At 44.4% G+C, this 14,418-nt stretch overlaps 1 protein-coding gene across 5 annotated transcripts in view; it reads left to right on the forward strand.

The window, feature by feature from the left end:
• LOC101790479 (guanine nucleotide-binding protein G(q) subunit alpha) overlaps positions 1-14,418 on the forward strand; it is a 121,014-nt gene that overhangs the window by 43,936 nt on the left and 62,660 nt on the right. The window lies entirely within an intron of this gene.

Raw genomic sequence — 14,418 nt, forward strand, 5'->3', positions numbered from 1 at the left:
TCCATTTCTCTCCCCCGTCCCAGAGAGGGAGGGGGGAGGGTGAGCGAACGGCTGCGTGGTGTTTAGCTGCCGGCCGGGTTAAACCACGACAGTCTTTTTGGCGCCCAACGTGGGGCCCGAAAGGTTGAGATAACGGCAGATCTGACCAGAGTGTGTTAAACTAAAATTGGTGTAAGGATTAGACCTGCTTAATAGTCACCTGTCATGATGCTGATTGCTTTAATCTCAACTCTGCTGCGCCTGTTTTCCAAATTGAGTATTATAGTACATTATTTTCCGTATTTGCTCTCTGTAGTGTTGTTTATCCTCTCCGGGCCCTGGTTTCAGATCATTATGGTACTGAGTGTTATAGCAATGGCTTATGAGACGATAAGATATCTGGTCATGACTCTAACTTGGTATTTATACTCAGTAACATCGTCGACTCTGTACTTTGGAAACTGTATCTTGGGAACTATTAGCAATTATACCTATTGTTTTTCTCCGTTAGAGAGTCAATCTGTGGAGGGGAAAGGGGAAGATATTTTTTCTTACTTGATTACTCTCCCTTTCTCCTTCACCACCCCTGTATCCTCCTGGATCACTCTGCCTTCCTCCTTCACCACCCTCTTATCCCCTGAGCTTGTCACAATAGCTCTCCAAGATATTGAATATTTTTGGGATACTCAGAATACCATAGTCTTGTTGTTCTGCCTCCTGAATGCACTTCAGGTTCTGCTTAAAGTTAAACAACTACTTAGGAAGCTCATCCGGAGATCTGCCCGGAGGCAGTATAGTTGTGGGTGGCAGGGAGTATGGGTGGATATGGGCAGGCATCTAGAGCAGTTGGCACCCCCAGTGTTTTGGAAATTCACCCCTGAACAACTGCAAAATCCTCAAAAACTGGCAGAATGCTTGAAAAAAAGGTGTCATGATTCTGGCAGTTCCAAAGTAACACAAATCATTGTAACGTGCTGGGGCCTGGCTCATGCCTATCGAGCTGCCATTGATACTGCTATCAACTTAGTGACAGACCCTGCGGCCACTCCAAGCCCTGTGACAGATCCAACGGCCACTGTGACCCCTATGGTGCATTCTGCAGCCGCTCCAGCTCCGGTTCCTGCAGCCGCTCCAGCCCCAGCTCCTGCAGCCGCTCCAGCCCCAGCTCCTGCAGCCGCTCCAGCCCCAGCTCCTGCAGCCGCTCCAGCCCCAGCTCCTGCAGCCGCTCCAGCCCCAGCTCCTGCAGCCGCTCCAGCCCCAGCTCCTGCAGCCGCTCCAGCCCCAGCTCCTGCAGCCGCTCCAGCCCCAGCTCCTGCAGCCGCTCCAGCCCCAGCTCCTGCAGCCGCTCCAGCTCCAGTCCCAGCTCCTGCAGCCGCTCCAGTCCCAGCTCCTGCAGCCGCTCCAGTCCCAGCTCCTGCAGCCGCTCCAGCTCCGGTTCCTGCAACTGCTCCAGCTCCTGCAGCCGCTCCAACTCCTGTGGCTGTGTCAGAGAAACGAGCTGTAGCAGTGCAAGTTGATCCTGCAGAGGGTATTCCAATCCCTGTGGCAGACCCTGTAACAAGGTCAGAGAAACGAGCTGTAGCAGTGCAAGTTGACCCTGCAGAGGGTATTCCAACCCCTGTGGCAGACCCTGTAACAAAGTCAGAGAAACGAGCAGTAGCAGTGCAAGCTGCCCCTGTAGAGAAGGTGAAAAAATGGTATAGAGATTCAGGTCGTTTAGAACGCAGAGAGTCTTCTGCCAATCCAGGTAAGGCTTCTGCCAAAACTAGGTATAGAGATGACGAAGATGACGACGACGCTGGGCCATCAAGGATTCAGAAGGAGGAAGATGAGGATGCCGAAAAAGCAACAGTAACTACCCGAAGCCTAAACGAACGTAAGCTACGAGATGTGCGAAAAGATTTTGGTCGCTGTATAGGTGAGCAGCTTGTCACCTGGCTGCTCCGGTGCTGGGACTCTGGAGCCAATTGTGTGGAATTAGACGGCAGGGAAGCCAAGCGGCTGGGATCCCTTGCTAGAGACGCCGGCATTGACAAAGCAATTGCAGATGGAGCACAATCCACCAGCCTCTGGAGGCGTCTCCTCTCAGCTGTGAGGGAAAGGTATCCCTTCAAGGAAGAACTTTTATGTCTACCAGGCAAGTGGACCACTATGGAGAAGGGAATCCAGTACCTGAGGGAATTAGCCGTACGAGAAGTGATTTATGAGGATCCAGACCTCAGACAAACATCCAAAGATCCAGATGAAGTCAGGTGTACACGACCCATGTGGCGGAAGTTTGTACGGAGTGCACCATCATCATATGCCAGCTCATTGGCAATAATGGCCTGGAAAGAGGATGAGGAACCCACAGTGGATGAAGCGGCTAAACAACTCCGGCAGTACGAAGAAAGTCTTTCCTCTTCCTTACAGGCCTGCGTCTCAGCTGTGGAGAAACTTTCTGAAGAGTTCCACCAACTTAAAGAGAATCTATCTTCCCCCCAACCTGAACCAACCAGTGTCCAACGACCAAAAGAGAACACTTGGGAGAAACTTTCTGAAAAGGTTCACCAACTTGAAGAGAGATTATTCTCCTCCGTACCTGTACAAAGCAGTGTCTCAGCTGTCAGGGGTAGGCGTTCACCCACACAAGGAAGACGATATGGTGGGTACTCACCCCGTGCCACCCTGTGGTTTTACTTACGAGACCATGGAGAGGACATGAGAAAATGGGATGGAAAATCTACCGCGACCCTAGAGGCACGGGTACGTGAGTTGCAAAAGAAAACAATCAGGAAAAAGGGATTCTCTGAAAAGTTTGCTGCTCCAACTTCCAGCAGACAGTCCTTCAAACACAGAAACGAAGAAGATTCTGACCAGGATTAGGGGGGCCCTGCCTCCAGCCAGGGGGAGGAAAGGGACAATCGAGTTTATTGGACTGTGTGGATTCGATGGCCTGGCACGTCACACGCACAGAAGTATAAGGCTTTAGTAGACACTGGTGCACAATGTACTATAATGCCATTGAGCTATAAAGGACCAGAGCCCATCTATATTTGTGGAGTGACAGGGGGATCTCACCAGTTGACTGTATTGGAGGCTGAAGTGAGTCTGACTGGGAATGAGTGGGAAAAGCACCGCATTGTGACTGGCCCGGATGCTCCATGTATCCTTGGCATAGACTACCTTAGAAGAGGATATTTCAAGGACCCAAAAGGGTTCCGGTGGGCTTTTGGTATAGCTGCCTTAGAGACAGAGGGCATTAAACAATTATCTACCTTGCCTGGTCTCTCAGAGGACCCCTCTGTTGTGGGGTTGCTGAGGGTCGAAGAACAGCAAGTGCCAATCGCTACCACAACTGTGCACCGGCGGCAATATCGCACTAACCGAGACTCCCTGATTCCCATCCATAAGCTAATTCGTCAATTGGAGAGCCAAGGAGTGATCAGCAAGACCCATTCACCTTTCAATAGTCCCATATGGCCAGTGCGAAAGTCTAATGGCGAGTGGAGACTAACAGTGGACTATCGTGGCCTGAACGAAGTCACGCCACCACTGAGTGCTGCAGTGCCGGACATGCTGAAACTTCAGTATGAACTTGAGTCAAAGGCAGCCAAGTGGTACGCCACAATTGATATCGCTAATGCATTTTTCTCCATCCCTCTAGCAGCAGAGTGCAGGCCACAATTTGCCTTCACTTGGAGGGGAGTCCAATATACTTGGAATCGGCTGCCCCAGGGGTGGAAACACAGCCCTACCATTTGCCATGGACTGATCCAGTCTGCGCTAGAGCAGGGGGAAGCTCCTGAACACCTGCAGTACATCGATGACATTATTGTGTGGGGTGACACAGCAGAGGAAGTTTTCGAGAAAGGGAAGAAAATAGTCCAAATCCTTCTGAAAGCCGGTTTTGCCATAAAACAAAATAAAGTCAAAGGACCTGCACGAGAGATCCAGTTTTTAGGAATAAAATGGCAAGATGGACGTCGTCAAATCCCAATGGATGTGATCAACAAAATAACAGCTATGTCTCCACCAACTAACAAAAAAGAAACACAGACTTTCCTAGGTGTTGTGGGGTTTTGGAGAATGCACATCCCAAATTACAGTCTAATTGTAAACCCGCTCTACCAAGTAACCCGTAAGAAGAATGAGTTTGAATGGGGCCCTGAACAGCGACAAGCCTTTGAACAAATCAAGCAGGAAATAGTCCATGCAGTAGCCCTTGGTCCAGTTCGAACAGGACCAGATGTAAAGAATGTGCTCTACACTGCAGCCGGGGAGAATGGCCCCACCTGGAGCCTCTGGCAGAAAGAACCTGGGGAAACTCGAGGTCGGCCTCTGGGGTTTTGGAGTCGGGGATACAGAGGATCTGAGGCCCGCTATACTCCAACTGAAAAGGAGATATTGGCAGCATATGAAGGAGTTCGATCTGCTTCGGAGGTGGTCGGTACTGAAGCGCAGCTCCTCCTAGCACCCCGATTGCCAGTACTAGGCTGGATGTTCAAGGGAAGGGTCCCCTCTACGCATCATGCAACTGATGCTACATGGAGCAAGTGGGTTGCACTGATTACTCAGCGGGCTCGAATAGGAAACCCCAGTCGCCCAGGAATATTGGAAGTGATCATGGACTGGCCAGAAGGCAAATACTTTGGGATATCATCAGAGGAGGAGGTGGGTCGTGCTGAAGAAGCCCCGCTGTACAACCAGTTACCGGAGAATGAAAAGAAATATGCCCTGTTCACTGATGGGTCCTGTCGTATTGTGGGGAAGCATCGAAGATGGAAGGCTGCTGTATGGAGTCCTACGCGACGAGTTGCAGAAGCTGCTGAGGGAGAAGGTGAATCGAGTCAGTTTGCAGAAGTGAAAGCCATTCAGCTGGCTTTAGACATTGCTGAACGAGAAAAATGGCCAGTTCTCTATCTCTACACCGATTCATGGATGGCAGCAAATGCCCTGTGGGGATGGTTACAGCAATGGAAGCAAAACAACTGGCAGCGTAGGGGCAAACCCATCTGGGCTGCTGCATTGTGGCAAGATATTGCTGCTCGGGTAGAGAACCTGTCTGTGAAAGTACGCCACGTAGATGCTCATGTGCCCAAGAATCGGGCTACTGAAGAACATCAAAACAACCAGCAGGTGGATCAGGCTGCTAAGATTGAAGTAGCTCAGGTGGACCTGGATTGGCAGCATAAAGGTGAATTATTTATAGCCCGATGGGCCCATGACACCTCAGGCCATCAAGGTAGAGATGCAACATACAGATGGGCTCGTGATCGAGGGGTGGACCTGACCATGGACGCTATAGCACAGGTTATTCATGACTGTGAAACATGTGCTGCAATCAAGCAAGCCAAACGGTCAAAGCCTCTTTGGTATGGAGGACGGTGGCTGAAATATAAATATGGAGAGGCCTGGCAGATTGATTACATCACACTCCCTCAAACTCGCAATGGCAAGCGCCACGTACTTACAATGGTGGAAGCAACCACCGGATGGCTGGAAACATATCCGGTGCCTCATGCCACCGCCTGGAACACCATCCTGGGCCTTGAAAAGCAAGTCCTATGGCGACATGGCACCCCAGAAAGAATAGAGTCAGACAATGGGACTCACTTCCGAAACAACCTTATAGACACTTGGGCCAAAGAACATGGTATTGAATGGGTGTATCACATCCCCTATCATGCACCAGCCTCCGGGAAAGTTGAACGATACAATGGCCTGTTAAAGACTACCTTGAAAGCAATGGGCGCTGGGACGTTCAAAAACTGGGATACGCATTTGGCAAAGGCCACCTGGTTAGTCAATACTAGGGGATCTACCAACCGAGCTGGACCTGCCCAATCAAACCTGTTACGTACTGTAGATGGGGATAAAGTTCCTGTAGTGCATGTAAAAAATATGCTGGGTAAAACAGTCTGGGCTACTCCTGCCTCAGGAAAAGGCAAACCTATTCGTGGAATTGTTTTCGCTCAGGGACCTGGATACACTTGGTGGGTGATGCAAAAGAACGGAGAGGTCCGGTGTGTACCTCAAGGAGATTTAATACTGGGTGAGAATAGCCCATGAACTGAATTGTACCATGTTAATTAGTATATTATACTGTATGTTATCACTACCATGATTACTATAGGTGACTAATTAGAATGTGTGGAAAAGAGTGTAACCTGAGCATGACATAAATGGTATGGAATAAGGGGTGGATAGATGTCCTGGTTTCAGTTAGAACAGAATTAATTTTCTTCCTAGTAGCTGGTGGAATGCTGTGTTTTGGCTTAGGATGAGAAGAGTGCTGATAACACCCCAATGCTTTAATTGTTGCAGAGCAGTGCTTATACTAAGCCAAGGACATTTCAGCCTTTTGCTCTGTCCTGCCAACGGGCAGGCTGGGGGTGCAGTAAGAGCTGGGAGGGGACAGACCCAGGACAGGTGACCCAAATTAGCCAAAGGGGTATTCCATACCATCTGACGTCATGCTAAACAATATATAGGGGTGGCTAGCCGGGGGGAGGGGGCCGGACTGCTCGGGGTTAGGCTGGGCATCGGTCAGCGAGTGGTGAGCAATTGCATTGTGCATCACTTGTTTGTACATACTATTATTACTTTCGTATTATCACTATTGTATCATTATTATTATTATTGTTATTATTATTTTTGTTATTATTATTTTCCTGTCTTATTAAACTGTCTTTATCTCAACTCACGGGCTTCACTTTCCATTTCTCTCCCCCGTCCCAGAGAGGGAGGGGGGAGGGTGAGCGAACGGCTGCGTGGTGTTTAGCTGCCGGCCGGGTTAAACCACGACAGCCTTCTGTGGCTTGGGTGGTGTGGCTAGAACACTTGCTGGTGTGTTATCAACACTGTTTTAGTCACAAATGCAAAACATAGAACCATATGAGCATCTATGAAGAAAATTAACTCTATCTCAGCCAAAACCAGCACAGTGTATTTAAATCAATCATTTAAATATATTTATATATAATCAGAATAATAATATGAAGGAAAGTGTAGCAAAGCACACAGTGGCAGATCCATATACCTATCATTGACAGCTTTCCAGACTTTTAAAAATTTGTCACCTTCTAATAACATTTCCAAGTAGGATTTGCAGTTATTCGGATTAAGGAAGGAGTCTTATACTGTACAAGTCTCCTACTACTTCCTATGTACTCCAGAGGTTGGTTGGAGGTAGTAAATGTAGCATACCTGAATGTACAGACTGACAGTTGCTAACTGTGGCATAGGCCCTCACTTCACTAATCACCAACATACATTAGAGTGACTGAGAGGCTACTGTGCTTTTGCTAAAGATTCAGTAACTCCAAGAACAGTGTTAGATGGGAGCAAAACTAATATAAAACGTCAAATTAATTCCTTCCCCTCAGCTATGCTCTCTTTAATCTGATTAATAATGTCCTGACCTATCTATAGACAGGCAAAACACTAGAGGGTGAAAAGGCCTTGCAGAGAGATCTGGACAGATTGGAGAGCTGGGCAATCATCAACCGCATGAAGTTTAACAAGAGCAAGTGTGCCCTGGCAGCCAGGAGGGCCAACTGTATCCTGGGGTGCATCAAGCACGGCATCGCTAGTTGGTCGAGGGAGGTGATTGTCCTGCTCTACTCTGCGCTAGTGTGGCCTCACCTCGAGTACTGTGTGCAGTTCTGGGCACCACAGTACAAAAAGTATGTTAAACTGTTGGAGAGTGTCCAGAGGAGGGCGACAAAGATGGTGAAAGGCCTAGAGAGGAAGACGTATGAGGAGTGGCTGAGGGCACTGGGCCTGTTCAGCCTGGAGAAGAGGAAGCTGAGGGGGGACCTCATTGCAGTCTACAATTTCCTTGTGAGGGGGAGTGGAGAGGCAGGTGACCTATTCTCTGTAATCACCAGTGATAGGACCCGTGGGAATGGTGTTAAGCTGAGGCAGGGGAAGTTTAGGCTGGACATCAGGAAGAGGTTCTTCACCGAGAGGGTGGTTGCACACTGGAACAGGCTCCCCAGGGACGTAGTCACTGCACCAAACCTGTTGGAATTTAAGAAGCATTTGAGTATGCTCGTAGTCATATGGTCTGAATTTTTGAGTAGACCTGTGTGGTACCAGGAGTTGGACTTGCTGACCCTTTTGGGTCCCTTCCAACTCAGAGTATTCTATGATTCTATGAAAAGTGTTCCTAGTTTAATATTTGTTCTGTGGGGAGTTTGGTTTCATTTAATCCAAGTACTGTAATGATCCAGTGAAGATAAATATTGTTCACCTTTAATCCAATTTGTCATTCATTTTAGTCCTGAAGTTTTTCTGAATGAAAATAATTATTTGGTAGGTCCAAAAGGGAATTACAGACATTTTCCTATTGAGATGGATTTTAAAGCTCACTGAAGAAAATAAAAATCTTAATTATAACATCAGTTACTACTGGATCAGGTCAATAATGTTTTGCAGGCTTTTTCAATATAATACTCTCTTGTTCCTTAAGGTGAATTAATGTTATCTTCTCTTTTGACTTGCAGGTTACCTTCCTATCCATCTAGTTCAATCTTAATACCAGCATTTATATTAAAACTGTAATACCAATTCACAGTGTTTGTGTGAATGAGTGGTAGCTGCATGCTGATTTCTTAAGTAGTCTTTCTTTGACAGTACTTATGAACCAAGTAAATAGGCCCTATTAATATGCTTTTTCTTTTCTTGATAGTAGAATGTAACAAGCAGCCTTTCTTGTCTGCACCAGTACTTTTCCTGAATTAACTTGATAAATTTGTCTGCCAGATTCTCTGGGAAATTACTCTGGGCATTTCTGAAAGAATTATTATGGGAGTAAATTCAAAACATCTGTGGCTAAGTAGAACTTTTGACTCTAAGAGTTTTGATAAGAATATGCCAGTATTTCACTGTTAACTTGTTCCAAGATCTTGAGCTTCTTGTTGCATTCTGGAGAATCTCCAGAGTATATTGCACTGAAGGATTAAGCAATTTAGTATATAATTCCTTCTATACTAATGAGAATACATTATTTTTTTTCTCAGTAGACTATGTTGTCCCTTTTCTACTCTTTTTGTTCAGTTTCCAAAAGCTTCTTCCAGATTTAATTGAAATTAATTCCAAAAAGCTCAGTTTTGCTTTCCTTCACATATTTAACGCTCACTGTAAATACGGGCTTGCTAGAAATAGAATACAAACGAACAAAACAAATCTCCAAAACCCTGTTTTTATGACTAATGGTCCATTTATATGGACAGTGTCCAGTTTTGGCTAATATCTTGGGAGTATACTCCATTTATGCTTTAGCAGATAAATGTACCTTCCCAAATGATTGTTAAATAACCTACCTTGGCCTTTCCCTATAAATACTGATTAGTAAAACTGTCAAATACTAAACAGAATTAATCACTTTAAAACACGTTAATTTGATTAAGTCAGAGTATGGATCAATTTTACACACACCAGGCAACAAAGGAAGAAACTTTCAAGCTCTTGTATAAATAAGACTCAATTTATTTCAAATTAGAATGATGTGCTTTTATTTGTTTTTATTCCTTCTTCCTCATGATGGAAGTTGGCACCATGTTTCAAGAGCATGGTAGTGGCCTGAAGCCTTGAAAAACAAGTCAGCAGTGCTTTGCTTTCCTTCTTTAAATGAACTCTTCTTGGCATCTGTTATATGTTTCTAGCAATTAGAAGATTGTGCCTAATTTATAAAGAAAGACACGTTTTATGTCAAATGGCATAAAACTTTCATCTCCCTCAAGGCCCATTTCAAATAGCTACTCATCACTATGCTATAATATGTCTGTGGTTACTCTGGAGAAAATAATGTTAGGTTGTATCTTTAACATGACTAAATTCATTCTTCTATGACCCTGTTCAAGACAACAGCTTTTCATTTGAGATTAAATTTTACCACTTAGTCCTTCTAGTTCTTTACTCCATACAAATGCTCACATGAAGGGCTTAGGGAAAGCACCAGAAATAAGTAGGTGATAAACTACTATGTAGCTTTAAAGGCCTAGGATAAATCTGAAGCTAATTTTCAGAGTTTATTTTCGAAGAAAAATGAGGTAATTGTTTAGAAATGCAATAATCTTGGTTAGAAAATACACAAATGCAGCTATTTAAGCTTGATGCATTTTTTCCAAGGGAAAATTCCTACTGGAATCATTCATTATTTTCAATCATTTCAATATTTCACAATCCTTTGATATTTCTATATCAGTTTGAAATTATTGCTGTCTCTGTTATGAGTTAATCAGCAGAGGGCAATCTCTTCCTTTAAAAATACAAGAAAGTATGGCTTAAAATTACAGAAAATAAATGCTTTTCTTTGCAGTGCTTTTGATTTATCTCACAGTTTTAAATTTCATAAATATTTATAAGTGCAATGTTATTTTTAATGTAATACTTCTAAACTGAAACAGAAATATGCTTTTTTAAAAAAATATAGCTTTTTTTCTTTTCTTTTTTTTCAAGAGCTGGGCAGCTGAGTTCCTCCAGAACCGCTCTCTCTCTCCTCAAAGGGAATGGGCGAGAAAATACAATGAAAAGGGCTCAAGGGTTGAGACAAGGACAGGGAGATCACTCAACAATTATCGTCACAGGCAAAATAGGATCATCATGGGGAGATTAATGTAATTTATTACCTATTACTAACAAGCTAGAGCAGTGAGAAACTAAAAACACTTTCCCCCCCATCCACCTTCTTCTACATCCTCCCTCTGAACAGTGCAGGGGAACGGGGAATGGGGGCTGTGATCAGTCTGTAACACTTCATCTCTACCGCTCCTTCTCAGTCACACTCTTCCTTTGTTCCCACGTGGGGTCCCTCCCATGGGATACAGTCCTTCCTGAACTGATCCTGCGTGGGCTTCCCACAGGTAGCAGCTCTTGTGTAAGATGCATTCAGGCTTTGTACAGGAATGAGGCTCAGGAGGACTTCTGTGCATGTGCAGTTCTTAGGTGAGAATTCACATAGACTTCTTTTTTTTTAAATGCACTCACTATTGTGTTGCAATGGTTGACTGAACCAATAGATTCTTGAGTTTTTGTCATGTACAGTCTCTTTTTCACTTGAAAATGGAATGAAAATTTGAGTATGTTCATGTTTGCATAAAAGTCACTTTAATAACCCCAACTATATTATTATATAAAAATAATATTGTGAAAAAAATGCCATTACGTACAATACTAATATTGAACATCATTCCTTAAAAACGTGCTAGGATATGAAGCCTGCTATAAAGCTCTTAATACCCATGATGAGTGTAAAATAGGAGAAAGCACCGCTCAGCAACAACTAAAACATGTGTGTTATCAACATTATTTTTCTCCTAAATCCAAAACATGTCACCATATCAGCCACTATGAAGAAAATTAACCCTATCTCAGCTGAAACCAGTGCACACAACTTCTCAAATATGATGGATAGTACCTTAGCAACTTCATCCACCAGTTCCCTCAGGATCCTCAGATGCATCTCATCAAGTCCCATGGACTTGTGCACATTCAGGTTCCTTAGACAGTCTCAAACCTGATCTTCTCCTACAGTGGGCAGTTCTTCATTCTCACAGTCTTGCCTTTGCCTTCTGCCACTTGGCTAGAACACTTGCTGGTGAAGACTGAGGCAAAAAGTACCAATAGTTGTTCAATACCTCAACCTTCTTCATATCCTTGGTAGCTAGGTCTTCCGTTTCCTTCAGGAGAGAGCTCACATTTTCTCTAGTCTTCATTTTATCACTGATATACTTCTAGAAGCCTTTCATGTTGCCCTTGATGTCCCTGGCCAGATTCAATTCTGTCTGGGCTATAGCTTTCCTAACTTGATCCCTGGCTGCTTGGATAATGTCTCTTCATTCCTCCCAGGTTACCTGTCCTTGCTTCCACCCTCTGTAGGCTTGCTTTTTGTGCTTGAGCTTGACCAGGCACTCCTCATTCATCCATGCAGACCTCTCAGTGTTTTTGCCTGACTTCCTCTTTGTTGGAATGCATCGCTCCTGAGCTTGGAGGGGGTGATCCTTAAATATTAGCCAGCTTTCTTGTACCCCTCTTCCCTCCAGTGCTTTCTTCCACTCTTCCAAGTAGATTACTGAAGAGGCCAAAGTTTGCTCTCCCAAAGTCCAGGGTTTTGAGCTTGCTGTGCACCTTCCTCACTGCCGTCAGGATCTTGAACTCTACCATTTCATGGTCACTGCAGCCAAGGCTGCCTTTGATCTTCACATTCTCCACAAGCCCCTCCATCTCCAGCCAGAGCTCCATGCACTCCAGCTGGTCATTGACATCCCCTCCTTGTCTCCTCCTGGGTGACATCCCCTCCTCATCTCCTCTGCCTGTCCTTCCTAAAGAGCCTATATCCTTCCTTTACAACACTCATCTGCAAACTTGCTGAGGGTGCACTCTTCCCCTTCATCCAGGTCATTAATGAAGATGTTAAACAACACTGGAGCCAGTATTGCCTGGGGTGCACCACTAGTGACATGTTTCCAACTGGTCTTTTATGGTAAATAACAAGATTAGATTGGATGATTGGAAGCTACTACTTTTTCATCATGGTTCTTTGCCTTCATTGTCCATTGATCTGTTAAATGAAGTTTAACAGGAGAGGGAAATAGTTGAATAGGAGAGGGAAAAAAAAAAAAGAAATAAGAATTACCCTCTTTCACATCCTGGAGGCATAGTGTTCTTAAACACTTGTCTTAAAACTAAATAGCACACTTAAATAGTACACTATAGCAAAATGAAAAAATGTCTTTGAGCAGTAAACAGAAAGCTGTCCTGAAAAACAAAGGAAAATTTTCTTCAAATATGCACAAATGCATTTACCTAAACTGAAGTGACTGTTTAGACAAAGTGTATTTATGTATTCAGGGATCTGTAGCAACATATGTGTACGTGTTTATGTGTGAGTATTTGAGTAACATGGTATGTTATGTCATTTAATATTTCTGTGGCTAGTAAAATAGGCAGATCAGGTTTTGTACTGTGTCAGTAACATAGAAATATTTATAGGATAGTTTTTACCATTTTAAGTTGACATTTTTCTTTGACAGGACTATAACCAAGTTCATGATGAGTTATGTATATACCTGTACTGTTGACATTTTATCCTAATGGATCTATTAGTCACTAGAAAATAGTTTTGTCCTAAGTTTGAGAAATAGCTTTTTGTGCCTTTTCATCAGTTTGCTTTTACCAAAGTTTTTTCATAATCATAGAATTATAGAATCATAGAATGGCTTGGGTTGGAAGGGACCTTAAAGATCGTCTATTTCCAACCCCCCCTGCCATTGGCAGGGATGCCACCCACTAGATCAGGTTGCCCAGGGCCACATCCAACCGGATCTTGAAAGAATGACACAGTGAAAGTCACAGAAAGACTTATTCATTTTACTGTTTGTCCTTTTAGTAGAGAATAAATTGCGTACAGATATTTCATTTCTGTTTTTCTCCCTGTTTTGTTTTGAAAACCTCATTTTTTTTCTACAGAGATTGATTGCCAACAGTGTCTGTTGAAGAAGTTGTTTCATGTAATGGAAATATTCTTATGGATACGTTTTTTTTTGGGGGGGAGAAAAGGTATGAATAGAGATAAAAGTGATAATTCAGGCCTTTATAATCAGATATTCTATAAAAATGCAGTAATGAACATGCTGATAAATTTATGTAGCTTTATTTGTTAGGCAACAGCTTAAGTGATAGTCAGGCAACCTGAAGTTTATATATGGGAAACATGAAAGCTGGACAGTAAGTGACAAAACAGTAACACCCTTTTTTTGGCCTGTAGTGTGATTTGCATTAGCAGAACTAGTCTGTATGTTAGCTTTGGAGTCTCACAGAATCACTGAATCATCTAGGTTGGAAGAGACCTCCAAGATCATCGAGTCCAACCTCTGACCTAACGCTAACAAGTCCTCCACTAAACCATATCCCTAAGCTCTACATCTAAATGTCTTTTAAAGACCTCCAGGGATGGTGTCTTGACCACTTCCCTGGGCAGCCCATTCCAATGCCTAACAACCCTTTCGGTAAAGAAGTTCTTCTTAATATCCAACCTAAAACACCCCTGGCACAACTTTAGCCCGTTCCCCCTCATCCTGTCACCAGGCACGTGGGAGAACAGACCAACCCCCACCTCGCTACAGCTTCCTTTAAGGTACCTACAGAGAGCGATAAGGTCGCCCCTGAGCCTCCTTTTCTCCAGGCTGAACAATCCCAGCTCCCTCAGCTGCTCCTCGTAAGACTTGTTCTCCAGACCCCTCACCAGCTTCGTTGCCCTTCTCTGGACTCGCTCGAGCACCTCCATGTCCTTCTTGCAGCGAGGGGCCCAAAAGTGAACACAGTACTCGAGGTGCGGCCTCAACAGAGTCGAGTACAGGGGGACAATCACTTCCCTAGCCCTGCTGGCCACACTGTTTCTGATACAAGCCAGGATTCTGTTGGCCTTCTTGGCCACCTGAGCACACTGCTGGC

The sequence above is a fragment of the Anas platyrhynchos genome, chromosome W (genome assembly GCF_047663525.1).
Source record: "Anas platyrhynchos isolate ZD024472 breed Pekin duck chromosome W, IASCAAS_PekinDuck_T2T, whole genome shotgun sequence".
Taxonomy (NCBI): Eukaryota; Metazoa; Chordata; class Aves; order Anseriformes; family Anatidae; genus Anas; species Anas platyrhynchos.